A 13,428-nucleotide genomic window follows, 5' to 3' on the forward strand; every position below is an offset into this window, starting at 1 on the left:
GGTCCGGGCGGCCTTTGGTCGGGCCAGCAAGGCCGAGACTTCTACTTCCTCTCTCATGTGCTGCCTCTTTTGACAACCTCACTCTGTTCTTATCAGCTTAATATCTGATACGGATCCTATTTGGATCCAAGACATTAAACTTATTTTTGCAATGCGGCGGAGTGCTTGAAGCTTGCTTCACCTCCGCCACGGGTTGGCCCGGTATTGCACTACCTCCGGGATCGGCCCACTCACCCCTGCGGGGGTGAGTTCGACAATGAATTCAATGACAGAAAGAGTGTTCGAATTTACCAAGGATATCGGGGTAAACGGCGTGGGTGCGGCGAGTGTCCGAGACGGTGGCGTCACGCCGCCCCGGCTGACGCGGTATTCGAGTGCGGGGAGTGCGCTAGCTGTGTTTACACTAACGATTGCTGTAGGAAAATAAATGTTTCTGTGGAAATTTCATAATTGAAGGCCCCCCCCCCTTTTTTGGTTATGTTCACACGTACATACTCAAGTTTTTATTTTTTTTAAACATCCCTACTCATATTGCCACAAGGCAGTAGTGGGATTGGGGCATAAAGCGGTAGAGGGTCCCTGGCTAAAAAGGGAAGACTACGAAGTGGATAGAGACTGGTTCCAGCCCGCCAGTGCGCCAGGTATTGTGATCGCGTGTAATCGTTGTAAATATCTGTAAATATACGTTTTCTTGTAAGATTATTGGTGAGGTGCGGGGTACGCCTACCTGGCTTTTCCGGCAAACCAACACGGAACTTCGGAGTGGTCGCCACCTTCATTTTTCTGCAATGGCTCAACAGGCCCACCCACAAGAGCAACAGCAGCCGCAGCTGCAGCAGCAGCAGCAGCAGCACCAGCACCAGCAGCAGCACCAGCACCAGCAGCACCAGCACCAGCAGCGGCAGCTGCCTCCTCTGATTCTCCTGCCTCCACGAGACCCCGGAACCTTCTCGGGCACAGGCAAGGACAAGGTGAATGTTGAAGATTGGGTCGCTTTGTACGAGCGCGTGAGCGAATACTATAGGTGGGACCCTACGTTGATGCTGGCCAACGTTGTATTTTACTTGCGGGATACGGCGCTCACCTGGTATGAGACGCATGAGTCGGAGTTGACCAGCTGGGACGTTTGCAACCTGAAGCTTCTCGAGTTATTCAGCAGGCCATTTGGGCGACAGCAGGCCGCGAGGAAAGACCTTGAATGTCGCGTGCAGACATCGACAGAATCGTATGTATCTTACATACAGGACGTATTGGGCCTCTGTCGAAAGGTGGACGAGAACATGAGCTTTCGGAAACTGACAAAATCGCTCACATATTGAAGGGAATTGCCGATGACGCGTTCAATCTGTTGATCGTTAAAGATTGCGCCACCGTCGACGCGGTTGTGAAGGAGTGTCAGCGCTTCGAGCACGCCAAGAACCGTCGCATAACCCGCCAGTTTGCGCGTCTGCCTAATACTGCAGCCACTTCGACCTGTGAAGACAGCCCCAAGTTCACGCAAGCTACATCGTCCGAAAATGTCACCCGAATCGTTCGTCGCGAACTCGAAGCAATGGCTCCTGCAGCCATCGCCTCTGACGGTCCTCAAGACAACGCATCCACCGTCTCCCTTATCCAAGCCGTCGTTCGCCAAGAAATAGCAAATCTCGGCATCACACCTGTTTGCGCTGTTCGCACCACCGAGAGCTCGGCTTCTGTTAACCAGATTCCAGTGTATCCTTCACGCTACCCTTCTCGCTACCGGAACCCTGCTGAATGGAGAACGTTGGATGATAGACCAATCTGCTTTCACTGCTCTCGCGCCGGCCACATTGCACGCTACTGTCGCAATCGTTGGTTATCCAATTCATCTTGGAACACTGGGACATGGCGTCGCTTTGAAGGCAGTTCTCGCCGCTTTTCTACTCCGTACGATCCACAGCCTGCTCCTACTAACGTTCAGGGCCGAAGGTTCAGCCGGTCGCCATCACCCCAAGGCCGCCGATCTCTCTCGCCGATGATTTCTCGATCCAGGTCCCCTGCACGACCTGGGCCCTCAACCTCGGGAAACTAGACCATGCAGCTCCCGGAGGTGACGCTGCATTAACGACCCATTCTGCAAATCCTCTGTTGACGATTCCTACACGCCGCAATATTTTGGACCTTTTGGTGGATGACGTTACCGTTACAGCCCTGATAGACACTGGTGCACAAATTTCAGTCATGAGCGCTGCTCTCTGTACTAAACTGCGAAAAGTGATCACGCCTCCTATTAAGTGTGCAGTAATGCTTGCCGATGGGAGCACATCTGCCGTTCTCGGCATGTGTACCTCTCGCGTATGTATTGCTGGGCGCCAGACCGTCGTATTGTTCACCGTGCTTGAGCAGTGCCCACAAGACGTGATTCTTGGCCTCGACTTTCTCTCTGCGCACTCCGCCCTTATCGACTGCTCGACAGGTCTTCTTCAGTTGGAACTGCCTTTTGACGCCGCTGTTGCCCATGACGCTCAAAGTCGCCTTTGTGCCACCGAGTGCCTGCATCTTCCGCCGCAAGCCGCGACTTACGTGCAGCTCGTGTGTGATCCGCCTGTGCGCGATGGTGAATATGTCGTTTCACCTATTACCGACGTTGTGCTAAAGCACTCCATTGCTGTCCCGCACACCGTGGTGAGAGTATGCCACAATCAGACCCATCTGTCTCTTTTGAACTTTGGTTTCTCCACGCATGTGCTGCCTGCTGGTATTAAACTAGGCGTCATGTCGTCGCTGCAAGAGTGTGATATTTCTGAACTGTCGGCTCAGCAACCTACTCCGCATGTCAACTTGCTCACTGCGCCCAACCTGTCAAGCATTCACATTGCCAAAATGATAGCGCAAGATCTTTCGCCCTCCGAAGCACAAGACCTCCACCGTCTGTTGACATCCTATGCGGACATATTCGATCTTGACAACCGCCCTTTAGGCCAGACATCAGTTGTGACCCATCACATCAACACCGGCGATGCCAACCCAATTCATCGCCGCCCTTACCGCGTCTCCGCCGCCGAACGCTCTGTCATCCAGAAAGAGGTCGAGAAAATGCTCGCCAAAGGCGTCGTCGAACACTCATCTAGTCCGTGGGCATCCCCGGTAGTGCTTGTCAAGAAGAAGGACAACACATGGTGGTTTTGCGTCGACTATAGAAATCTCAACAAGGTCACTAAGAAGGACGTTTACCCTTTACCAAGAATAGATGACGCCCTTGACTGCCTTCATGGCGCAAAGTTTTTCTCGTCCATTGACCTTCGATCTGGTTATTGGCAGATCGCTGTTGACCCACGGGACCGAGAAAAAATAGCAATTGTAACCCCCGATGGGTTATATCAATTTAAAGTAATGCCGTTTGGGCTTTGGAATGCGCCGGCCACCTTTGAGTGCATGATGGACTTCCTTCTGCGCGGCTTCAAATGGTCCACTTGCTTATGCTACTTGGATGATATAATTGTTTTTTCACCGACGTTCGCAAGCCATCTAGAGCGACTGTCCAGTATTCTACAAGTATTTCGCAACGCTGGTCTCCAGCTGAACTCTTCCAAATGCCGTTTCGGCCGTAGCGAAATAACTGTACTTGGTCACCTCGTTAACGCATCTGGGGTACAGCCCGATCCAGACAAAATTCGCGCATTGACTCAATTTCCCGTGCCCTCTTCTCATAAGGATGTCCGGAGCTTCCTTGGTTTGTGCTCCTATTTTCGCCGCTTCATCCGAAATTTCGCCGATATTGCGCGGCCTCTCACCGAGCTTCTTAAAAAAGACGTCCCATTTACTTGGAATTCGCCTCAGAGTGCTGCATTTTCGGCGTTCATTGCAGCCCTCACGACTACGCCAATATTAGCCCACTTCGATCAGACTGCCCCGACAGAAGTTCGTACGGACGCGAGTGGCCACGGAATTGGTGCTGTTTCAGCTCAGCGTCAGCATGGACGTGACTGTGTCATCGCCTACGCCAGCCGCCTTTTATCCCCTGCCGAGAGGAATTATTCAATCACCGAAAGAGAGTGTCTTGCTCTTGTTTGGGCTGTCGCTAAATTTCGCCCGTACCTCTTCGGCCGCAGTTTTACTGTTGTAACTGATCACCATGCACTCTGCTGGCTTTCCTCGCTAAAGGATCCCACGGGACGTCTCGGTCGTTGGTCTCTACGCCTCCAAGAATACACCTTCTCGGTCGTGTATAAATCTGGTCACCTCCATAAAGACGCTGACTGCCTGTCACGGTATCCAGTGGATCCACCAGACGCCACAGAGAGAGCTACGGAGGCTTGCGTCTTATCAATATCAGACTTCCTTGATATCGCTTCTGAGCAACGCCGCGACCCGGATTTACTTCCCATCATAGAAAGCCTGAGTTCCGCTACTCCACCCACTTCTCTGAACTTGTATTTCCTTCATGAAGGAGTTCTCTACCGCCACAACATGCGCCCTAACGGCCCTAACCGCCTTCTCGTCGTGCCTTCCCATTTGCGTGTAGATGTTCTCCGACAGCTTCACGATGAACCTGCCGCTGGTCACCTGGGAGTCACTCGCACTTATGATCGCGTCCGGCGCCGTTTTTTCTGGCCACGCCTATATCGCTCGGTGCAAAAGTATGTTGCCAGCTGCGACCTTTGTCAACGTCGAAAACGACCAACATCGCTTCCAGCTGGCCTTCTTAACCCTATTGAGATCCCTGCTGAACCATTCTACCGCGTAGGGCTCGACCTTCTCGGGCCATTTCCCACTTCTGCACCCGGGAACAAATGGGTTGCCGTGGCGACCGACTACGCGACACGTTATGCGATCACCCGCGCTCTTCCAACCAGCTGCGCTACCGATGTCGCCGACTTTCTGCTACATGACATCAGATTGCATCACGGCGCTCCTCGACAGCTCGTTACTGACCAAGGCCGATACTTTTTATCTCGCGTCGTCCAGGATATCGTACGTTCCTGTTCCACGAACGACAAGTTCACAACGGCATACCATCCACAAACTAATGGACTTACAGAGCGCCTGAATCGCACTATCACGGACATGTTGTCAATGTATGTTTCTCCAGACCACCGTGACTGGGACGCAACGTTACCCTACGTCACCTTCGCTTACAACTCCTCCAGACATGACACCGTAGGCTATTCCCCGTTCTACCTTCTTTATGGACGGGAACCCTCTCTGCCTCTTGATACACTCCTTCCCGCTGGTTCAAGCTCCCCTGTCACATACGTCCGCGATGCCATAGAGCGAGCCGACGCAGCACGACTGATTGCCCGAGAACGACTCATGCTTTCTCAAGCCTCTCAGAAAGATCGATACGATCGTCACCACCGTGAAGTTTCGTATGCACCAGGTTCTCTCGTACTCTTGTGGACCCCATGTCGTCACATCGGCCTCTCCGAAAAACTTTTATTTCGCTATGACGGACCATACAAAGTCCTTCGCAAGATCAGCAACCTCACCTACGAGATACAGCGAGTCGTCGACGAAGCGCACTCAATGCCACCACCATCCACTGTTGTGCACGTCGTAAGACTGAAGCCTTATGTGTCACCCAACACTCCCCTTTCGTGACAAGCGCCGGGTCGGCGCTTTAACGCCGCGGGGTAGTGCCACAAGGCAGTAGTGGGATTGGGGCATAAAGCGGTAGAGGGTCCCTGGCTAAAAAGGGAAGACTACGAAGTGGATAGAGACTGGTTCCAGCCCGCCAGTGCGCCAGGCAATGTGATCGCGTGTAATCGTTGTAAGTATCTGTAAATATACGTTTTCTTGTAAGAATATTAATAAAACTGTTGAGTAATCTATTATTACTGTTTCGGAGGAAAGCTAGAAGTGTGTATACGATGTGTATGTATGTGTGTAGAAGTGTGTATGTATGTGCCAAGCTAATTCCGCTTTTCCAATTCACCCGTTCCGGAACGAAAAATCACACAGCCTCTAGAAAATGGTTGTTGGTGTTTCTGTTTACAGTTGCAGTGACAAACGAAGGCATTTTTATTTCACATCTTCACGCGACGGGTTAACCTGAAGACGCGTGCTCTCGCCGCGTCTATGCATCTACACTATTCCCCATCACAAATTAAAATCGCAAAGAACGCCACAGGACCCACCCCGCACACACCTGCTGTACGGTGGAGCGGCAAAGCCCCGATGTGCTTTTTCTATGTCCACTGACCTGGGTCCCAGCTTCTGCCAGCGGTGGCTGTAATTCGTTGCCACGCGGTCAGCTACCTCGCTGGCGCCCTCAGCCATCACCTTGATGACGATATGATGATATGTGGGGTATGACATCCCAAAACCACCATATGATTATGAGAGACGCCGTAATGGAGGGCTCCGGAAATTTCGACAACCTGAAGTTCTTTAACGTGCACCCTAATCTGACCACAGGGAAATGCAGCCGCCGCGGCCGGGTTTCGATCCCACAACCTGCGGGTCAGCAGCCGAGTACCTTACAGCCACTAGACCACCACGACGGACATCGCCTTGTTGATCACACACTACAAATCTGAACACCATCTCAAACCAGCTCATCCACCATTGGCTCTCGTTAATTACAACAAACATCCTCGCACGCTCACCTCAATGGAATTGCCAGTTGCTGGAAGTTCCAAGAAAATTGCGCACTAGACGTACGGACGCACCACGCACGTACCTGAAGCGCCGTGGAACCCAGCACGCGTGAGATCACGCCCCGGGCGAGCTTTGCTGTGCTTTGCCTCTGTACCCACTCATCACTCCTCCCAGCTTCACTAAGCCGAGTATTGAGAAGTCGAAGAAGCAGAACAACAAACCGGCCAATCCCCCACAGTGGGTGTGAGCCACAAGTGAAGGCCAACAAAAACGAGCAACACCAGCGAGCGCAGTGACAAAGCTATCGTAATGGGGCGAAATAATCCACGAATATGGCTGCACGTTGACGCACGGTCGCATTTGTGCAACCACCCGTCTCCCGAAGACCATCTGTCGCGAGTCTTCTCGCACGTTACTCAGCGGAATTCGACAAAAAGCGCAGGCGAGTACTTCTCCACTCATTTCCGCGACCACTTGACGACCGCCTTCTGACGACCGCCTCATGTCCGTCTGGCACGATCGACGGAGCGCCGCACCAGCGCCTCGTACACGCCACCATAGCACTCCTACCCCTCGGAATCAGCAAAACTTGGACAAGCGTTTTCGACCACGACAGGCAGAGCCTGCCGGCCCGTTGAACGCTTGAACGACATCGCAGCGGCATGTCGCACACTCACGTTCCGTCACCCTCTGCCACATGACCCTTCATTCAACGGCTTCACAACGCACGCGGTAGACGTTTCGCACGCATTCCCGGGTCTGCCTTTCACGGCAGGACCTTCGTCGACCTCGGTGCGGTGTTCCGCCACGTCGGAACTTGCAAGGCATACGTTGAGCGCGCTGAAGCAGCCAAAGGCAACACCTTTTTGCCGATGATTGTGGGCGTCGTTGCAGAGGCGTTGCTTGGGCAGCCAGCGTAGCAGCCATGTGTGATGGGTGACGTAGTCACATTTTGCACAGTCATTTTTTTTTCTTTTTTCCTTCCAGGCTTTGGTGCTCGAGTTGGACATGTACACTATGCATCAGTTTTTAAAACAAGTGCTGTAGCATCCCTCGCGACATGCCTGATAATTTTCGCCGGCAAGCATTTGCTGTGACGTCATGGTTACATTCGAGAGTACGCATGCAAGCAAGCACGCGTGGCTTTGACTTCTGGGAAAAAGAAGGTTTCAGTTTTAACATGTTTGTAAGCGAAACAAGAAACTTCAAGCGGACTAGGGATAAAAGCAATGCCGTGAATCCAGCGCCGCCGCTGTCGGTGCACAATGCTGGTTGTGCATGGGTGGACGTCGGAATTGCTTTGCTACTGTTTGCCTGGCTTTTGGCCAGGACTAAGTACGAGGTGTGAAAGAATGGATTTTAATTAAGTGCTAATCAATTGCATCGCTTCTCGGCTTTTGGCTTAGATAAAGGTCGAGGTAGCTGTTTCTTCGCACGAGTCGCAAGTCGGACCCGGGGTCACGTCAAGCCGACGGCGACCCCCGGACCTCCCTGCAAGGAGTCATCTAGCCGCCCGGACTGCTGCCGTTCCAGCCTGCAGCCCCCGGCCTCCGGTCCCGGGCCCTCCTGCTCGGAGACCACCGCCCTATGCCTGGCAACGCATTGACCCGGATCCCGCCTGCTGGCCCGGGCCCCTCCGTTCCATTGCCTACCACCTCGCTACCGGATATCGGACCCAGCGCCTGCTGAGCCCGTCTACTAGTACGCAGCACTCCTGCGTTCCCACGAGTCACACGTCCTTGCGCGCCCACCAGTGCCCATCATGGCTGCTCAAACAAACCTCCCGGTGAGGGAGAATTGTTTCTTCTTTAATGTGCCTGATGGCGATTTTTGTATTGATGATCTAATTGATGCTGTTGAGCGTACTGCGGGGGAAGATAGTGTGCATGTCCTCCAGCATATGGGAGAGGCGAGATTTCTTGTGTGCACGCGCACTGCTGCTCAAGCCACCAAATTAATGGTAGAGGAAGGTTTCATTGTTCGTAATAAAAAAGTAGCAGTGGAGGCAGTGGGGCCCCCGATTACGTTTGTCAATGTGTTCCGCTACCCTGCCTATCTACCCGAGGACCCCTTGGTTAATATGCTAGCCCAGTACGGGAAGGTGAAGAGCGTGGCGTTCGCGACGGTCGTAAACCGCCAAAACAAACTGAATGGCGTGCGAGTTGTACGCATAGAAATGGTAAAACCAGTCCCCAACTTTGCGACCGTCGCCGGACACCGCGTAATGTTTCAGTACAGGAGCATGCGGCGGGTTTGCGCGAGATGTAGCGAGACGGGACACATGGCCTCTGCGTGCCAAACCCCATTTTGTAAGCGCTGTGGCACTTTTGGCCACGAGACAGAGGGGTGCGAAGCCGAATGCCAGAGATGCGGCGGCAACCATGGGACCAAGGAGTGCTTTAGGAGGCGCTCATACGCGTCAGCCACCCGGGGGCTCTCCGCGTTCTCGGACCTCGCGTCACACCCGACTCGGGGCAGTGGCCCGTCATCCCCCAGGCCCGGAGAACTGAAGTCGCGATTACAAGTGTTGTCACCCAAGCCTACGCCCAGCACGGCGGCAAGGGAGTCCCTCCCCAGCGACCGTGACACTGACACCGACCCGCCCACTGGGAGTAGCAGCACGGCGACCTCATCCACCAATGAAGGAGAGCAAACTGGGAGGACAGAAGACGTCTCCACCGCGTCTTCGGGAACAGAGTCGAGTGACTCCGCCACAGATTCGGTGCTTGCGCCCCCCCCCTTTCTCGCCTGCCCCCCCGACGGCGCGGGACCAGAGCCAACCTGCGACGCCCGAGCAGACAGCGGCGGAGCTTTCTACTGAGACAGGAGAGGACTCCTCCTCCTCTCGCTCAACTCCCGCAAACGTGCTCGCCCCCGTAACCACCCAAGACTTGGAGGACGGAACCCAAGTCCCTGCCCGCGGAGAAGCGCCTATTGTGAGCCGGGGCTTCTACCTCCTTCCCGACGAGCGTGACACCAGCTACTCCAACGCACTTTCCTCCGCGCTGACAGCGTCACGCCCTGCGCGGGAGAGAGATGCGACAGCAAGCCAGCCCGCGGGCCACGAGCAACGAGCTCGCTCGCGTTCACGCCGACGGCATGGCGAAGATGATAAGAAGGTTATGCGAGAGAGAACAGCCAGCAAGGAGCTAAAGCAGCGCCGACCGGGGGCTGGTGGACGGAGCAGCGACAGCGACGCCCCGCCCCATGCAAAAACAAAGAAACTCGCTCGAGCAGCGGGGGCAAAGGGGCTTCGGCCCCCTAAGCCACTGCTTTCAAGTTCTGAGTACGCGCTGGGCCGTGCGGCACCCTCGCCAGCCGTCTGGCCCTCCCCCCACCTCCCCTTTCGGCGCGCCTCTCCTCCTCCTCTTGGCTCTCGTTGATAATGTCTCCCTCTCCAGAGCAGCTGCTGGCGCTCGCTCCCTCGCCTGCTCCTTTGCTGTTGCATTCGCGCCCTGCCGCGATAACCGATGCCCCCCCTTAGCCACGTGGAATGTGCGCGGCTTCCGGGACCGCGTCAAGCAGAGCATGGTGATTACGTACGCGAAATCCCCGGGCATCGACCTGCTGTTTATCCAAGAAGCGAATTTTCGGACCCCGCTTGACGTCACCCGATTCCGCCGCACTTGCCAGGTGGAGGGGTTATTTTCCTTAACGAATGCAAAGGCGTGTGGCGTCGGCGTCGTTTTCGTTTCGGACCATTGCCGGGAAAAGGCGCATTGCACCTTCGGAGCGGACGGACGCATCCTCCTTCTTGACATTTTCATCGATGGACGGAAGCTCCGCGTTGTCAACCTCTACGCACCCGTGACGCGTAATGATACAAACCGCTTCTTCCGGGAATTGCACGAATATTTGCTCGAACCCCTTCCCCACGTAGTCCTCGGTGACTTCAACTGCGTCATCGACACTACGAGGGACATCAGGCGCCCGGGGCGCGGCGGTTCAGCTTACCATGCTAGGGAGTTAATAAAGATCCTCCGCCACCTCAAGCTGTCGGACGCCTGGGTTTACCTTCACGGGGACACCTTCGTGCCGACAAGGACCTCGAGAGTCACGGGTAGCTGGCTGGACCGTATCTACCTTCCCGACGCATTGCTCCCATCGCTTGCCTCGTGCGAGGTAATTGCTTTACCGGCCACCCTGGAGAAATTGTCGGACCACGCCCCGGTGGTTATAACAGTGAGGGCGCAGGCGGGACCTCGACGGCGGAACACCGCTTGGCGCCTCGACCCGGCGATCTTAGAAGATGACGAAAGCGTTACCAGCTTGAAGGCCCGTCTGGAGGCGTCAATCTTAGCTTCCCCCTGCGAGCCCCCGGAGGCATGGGACGACCTGAAGCCGACGTGGAGGGACCTCCTGCAGCAGGATGGTAGCGCAAGGAAAAAACGCAACACAGCCCGCTTGAACGAAATTCTACGAAGAATGCGCATCGTTCAAAGCGCCGACGCCCTTACTGCTTGCACCCGAGACTACCTTCACTCGCTTCAGGTCCAGCACGACCGAATTCTCCGAACGACCGCCCGGGAAGCCCGTACAGCACGCGCCGCCTCGGGAGACTTACTGGAGGTTGACCTACGCGAGATCAACGGGAATGGGTCCCTGCGCATCATGGAAGCGCTCCGCACTGATGGCACAACTACGTCAGACCCAGCTGAAATAGAGGCCGCGTTTCTCGACCGCTTCAGGCTAGCTTTCAGCGAACCTGACCCGGCGGAATCGCACCCAGACCCGGCCCTTATTAGAGACCTATGCCGGAACCTGCAACGTTTGGAAGCTGACGAGTGTGTGACCCTGTGTGCCCCGGCCTCGCTCGACGAAGTCCGCCGGGCAATCGCTTCGATGCCCCCAAACGTGGCACCGGGCACAGACGGCCTGACGGCGCGGTTCTATATGACTTTTTTGATGTCCTGGGCAACCCTCTTCTCAACGTCGTCAACATGGTAATTGGGAAGCGTGCCAAGCCAGCCTCCTTCGGTGCGGGGCGCATCGTCCTGATCCTGAAAAATGGCGCGCCCTCAAACGACCCGTCATCATGGCGCCTGATCACTCTGCTAAACGTGGACTACAAGATCGTGGCGTCCATCTTGAACTCAAGGCTGAAGATCTTCCTGCCTGACATGATCGCCCCGCACCAGTCCTGCGCCGTCCCAGGGCGCTCAATGTACGCCAATCTCACCCTGACAACAGATGTATTCGAGTTCGCCTCTTGCAAACGCATCGCGGGGGCCTTCCTGTCCCTCGATCAGGCGAAGGCTTTTGAGAGGGTGAGACACTCGTACCTGCTGGAAGTGCTACGCGAGTTTGGTCTCCCGCCGGACTTTGTCGCGGTCATAGCGCTGATATACACGGATCTGCAGTGCTGCGTAGTGGTTAACGGCACCACGACGACCCCCTTTGCTTACACTAGAGGGATTAGGCAAGGATGCCCCCTAGGCCCAACCCTATTCGTCTGCTCAATCGAGCCACCCCAGGCAGCACAGAAGGTTGGCCCAATTTTGGGGATAGATCGGCATTGCCTGGCCCATGAACGGCCCAGTTTTCACAACGTACCGCCAAGATTGGCTATGCCAGCCAAATAGAACGGCGACGTTGGACCAGCGTTGACAACGTACCCCCAATATTGGTTCTGCCAGCCGAATAGAACGGCTATGTTGGACCAGCATTAACAACATTCCGCCAATGATGGCTGTGCCAGTCTATTAGATTGGTTATATTGGGCCAGCTTTCAGAACTTTCCGCCCATATAGGCTGTGCCGGCCTTTTAAAACGGACACATCGGGCAAGGTTGTACAAGTAGCAGCCAATATGGGCGGAGCCATCCAATAAGACCGGCATTATTGGCCCGCCATTTGAACGTTATTGCCGGCGTCAGCTGAAAAGTCAACATCACGATGTCATAAAATTAGATCATGGGCCAATTTCTGCGTGTGCTGCTTTTTGGCGCTGTTCTGGCCCCAATTCACGCGCCGATTTTTCAAGTTAGAGAGAGAGTATAATATATTGTCACGTTAAAGAGACAGGAGACGTTTTTAAGGCGTCCTCACAAAAGTCCGAAGAGCGGTCGGCTCAGCACAGCCAAAAACAGAACAATGGCACGAGGGGAACTGCCACTTCGTCTGCCTCTTTTGCGCTGGCAGATCAAGCGCGCGGCACTGCCCCTCCTCCCTGAAGAGCATCGCCTCGATGCTAAACGAAGCGTGTATCGTAAAAAAAACATTGTCACAGTGTGTGGTACGGTTTTAACCGCACCACGTGCACAATCTCGGGTCGTAGCTGTCGGCGTCGGGGTGGTTGGCTTCCGTCCGGAAGGACTTCGTAATTGACGTCGCTCACTTGTCGTAGCACTTTGTACGGGCCAAAATACCGACTGAGAAGCTTCTCAGAGAGACCTTTGCAGCGCACAGGGGTCCAAACCAACACCTGGTCACCTGGTTTATAATCGACTTGTCTGTGGCAGCGGTTGTAGCGCTGTGCATCGACGCCTTGTTGTTTCTTGATGTTTACGCGGGCTAGTTGACGTGCTTCCTCGGCTCGTTGCACGAAACACTCAGCATCTTCGTCGAGATTCTCGATGTTGTCAATGTCGCATGGGAGCATTGCGTCCAACATCGTCTGAACGTCCCGACCGTATAGAAGACGAAACGGAGTGAATCGGCAATATGTGCCGGGCACAATATTAGAACTATCTTTTCGTCATTAACTCATGCCCCGCCGCGGCGGTCTAGTAGCTAAGGTACTCGGCTGCTGACCCGCAGGTCGCGGGTTTGAATCCCGGCTGCGGCGGCTGCATTTCCGATAGAGGCGGAAATGTTGTAGGCCCGTGTGCTCAAATTTGGGTGCACGTTAAAGAACCCCAGGTGGTCG

The 13,428-nt window shown here is 54.8% G+C and overlaps 2 protein-coding genes and 1 pseudogene across 2 annotated transcripts in view; all 3 read left to right on the forward strand.

The window, feature by feature from the left end:
* LOC142765338 (uncharacterized) overlaps nucleotides 1-13,428 on the forward strand; it is a 187,221-nt gene that overhangs the window by 115,535 nt on the left and 58,258 nt on the right. The window lies entirely within an intron of this gene.
* LOC142765915 (uncharacterized) overlaps nucleotides 1-13,428 on the forward strand; it is a 121,871-nt gene that overhangs the window by 33,737 nt on the left and 74,706 nt on the right. The gene's annotated exons all lie outside the window — the stretch shown is intronic.
* LOC142766437 (U2 spliceosomal RNA) lies at nucleotides 61-235 on the forward strand (annotated as a pseudogene).

Source organism: Rhipicephalus microplus, chromosome 6 (genome assembly GCF_043290135.1).
Source record: "Rhipicephalus microplus isolate Deutch F79 chromosome 6, USDA_Rmic, whole genome shotgun sequence".
NCBI classification, from domain to species: Eukaryota; Metazoa; Arthropoda; class Arachnida; order Ixodida; family Ixodidae; genus Rhipicephalus; species Rhipicephalus microplus.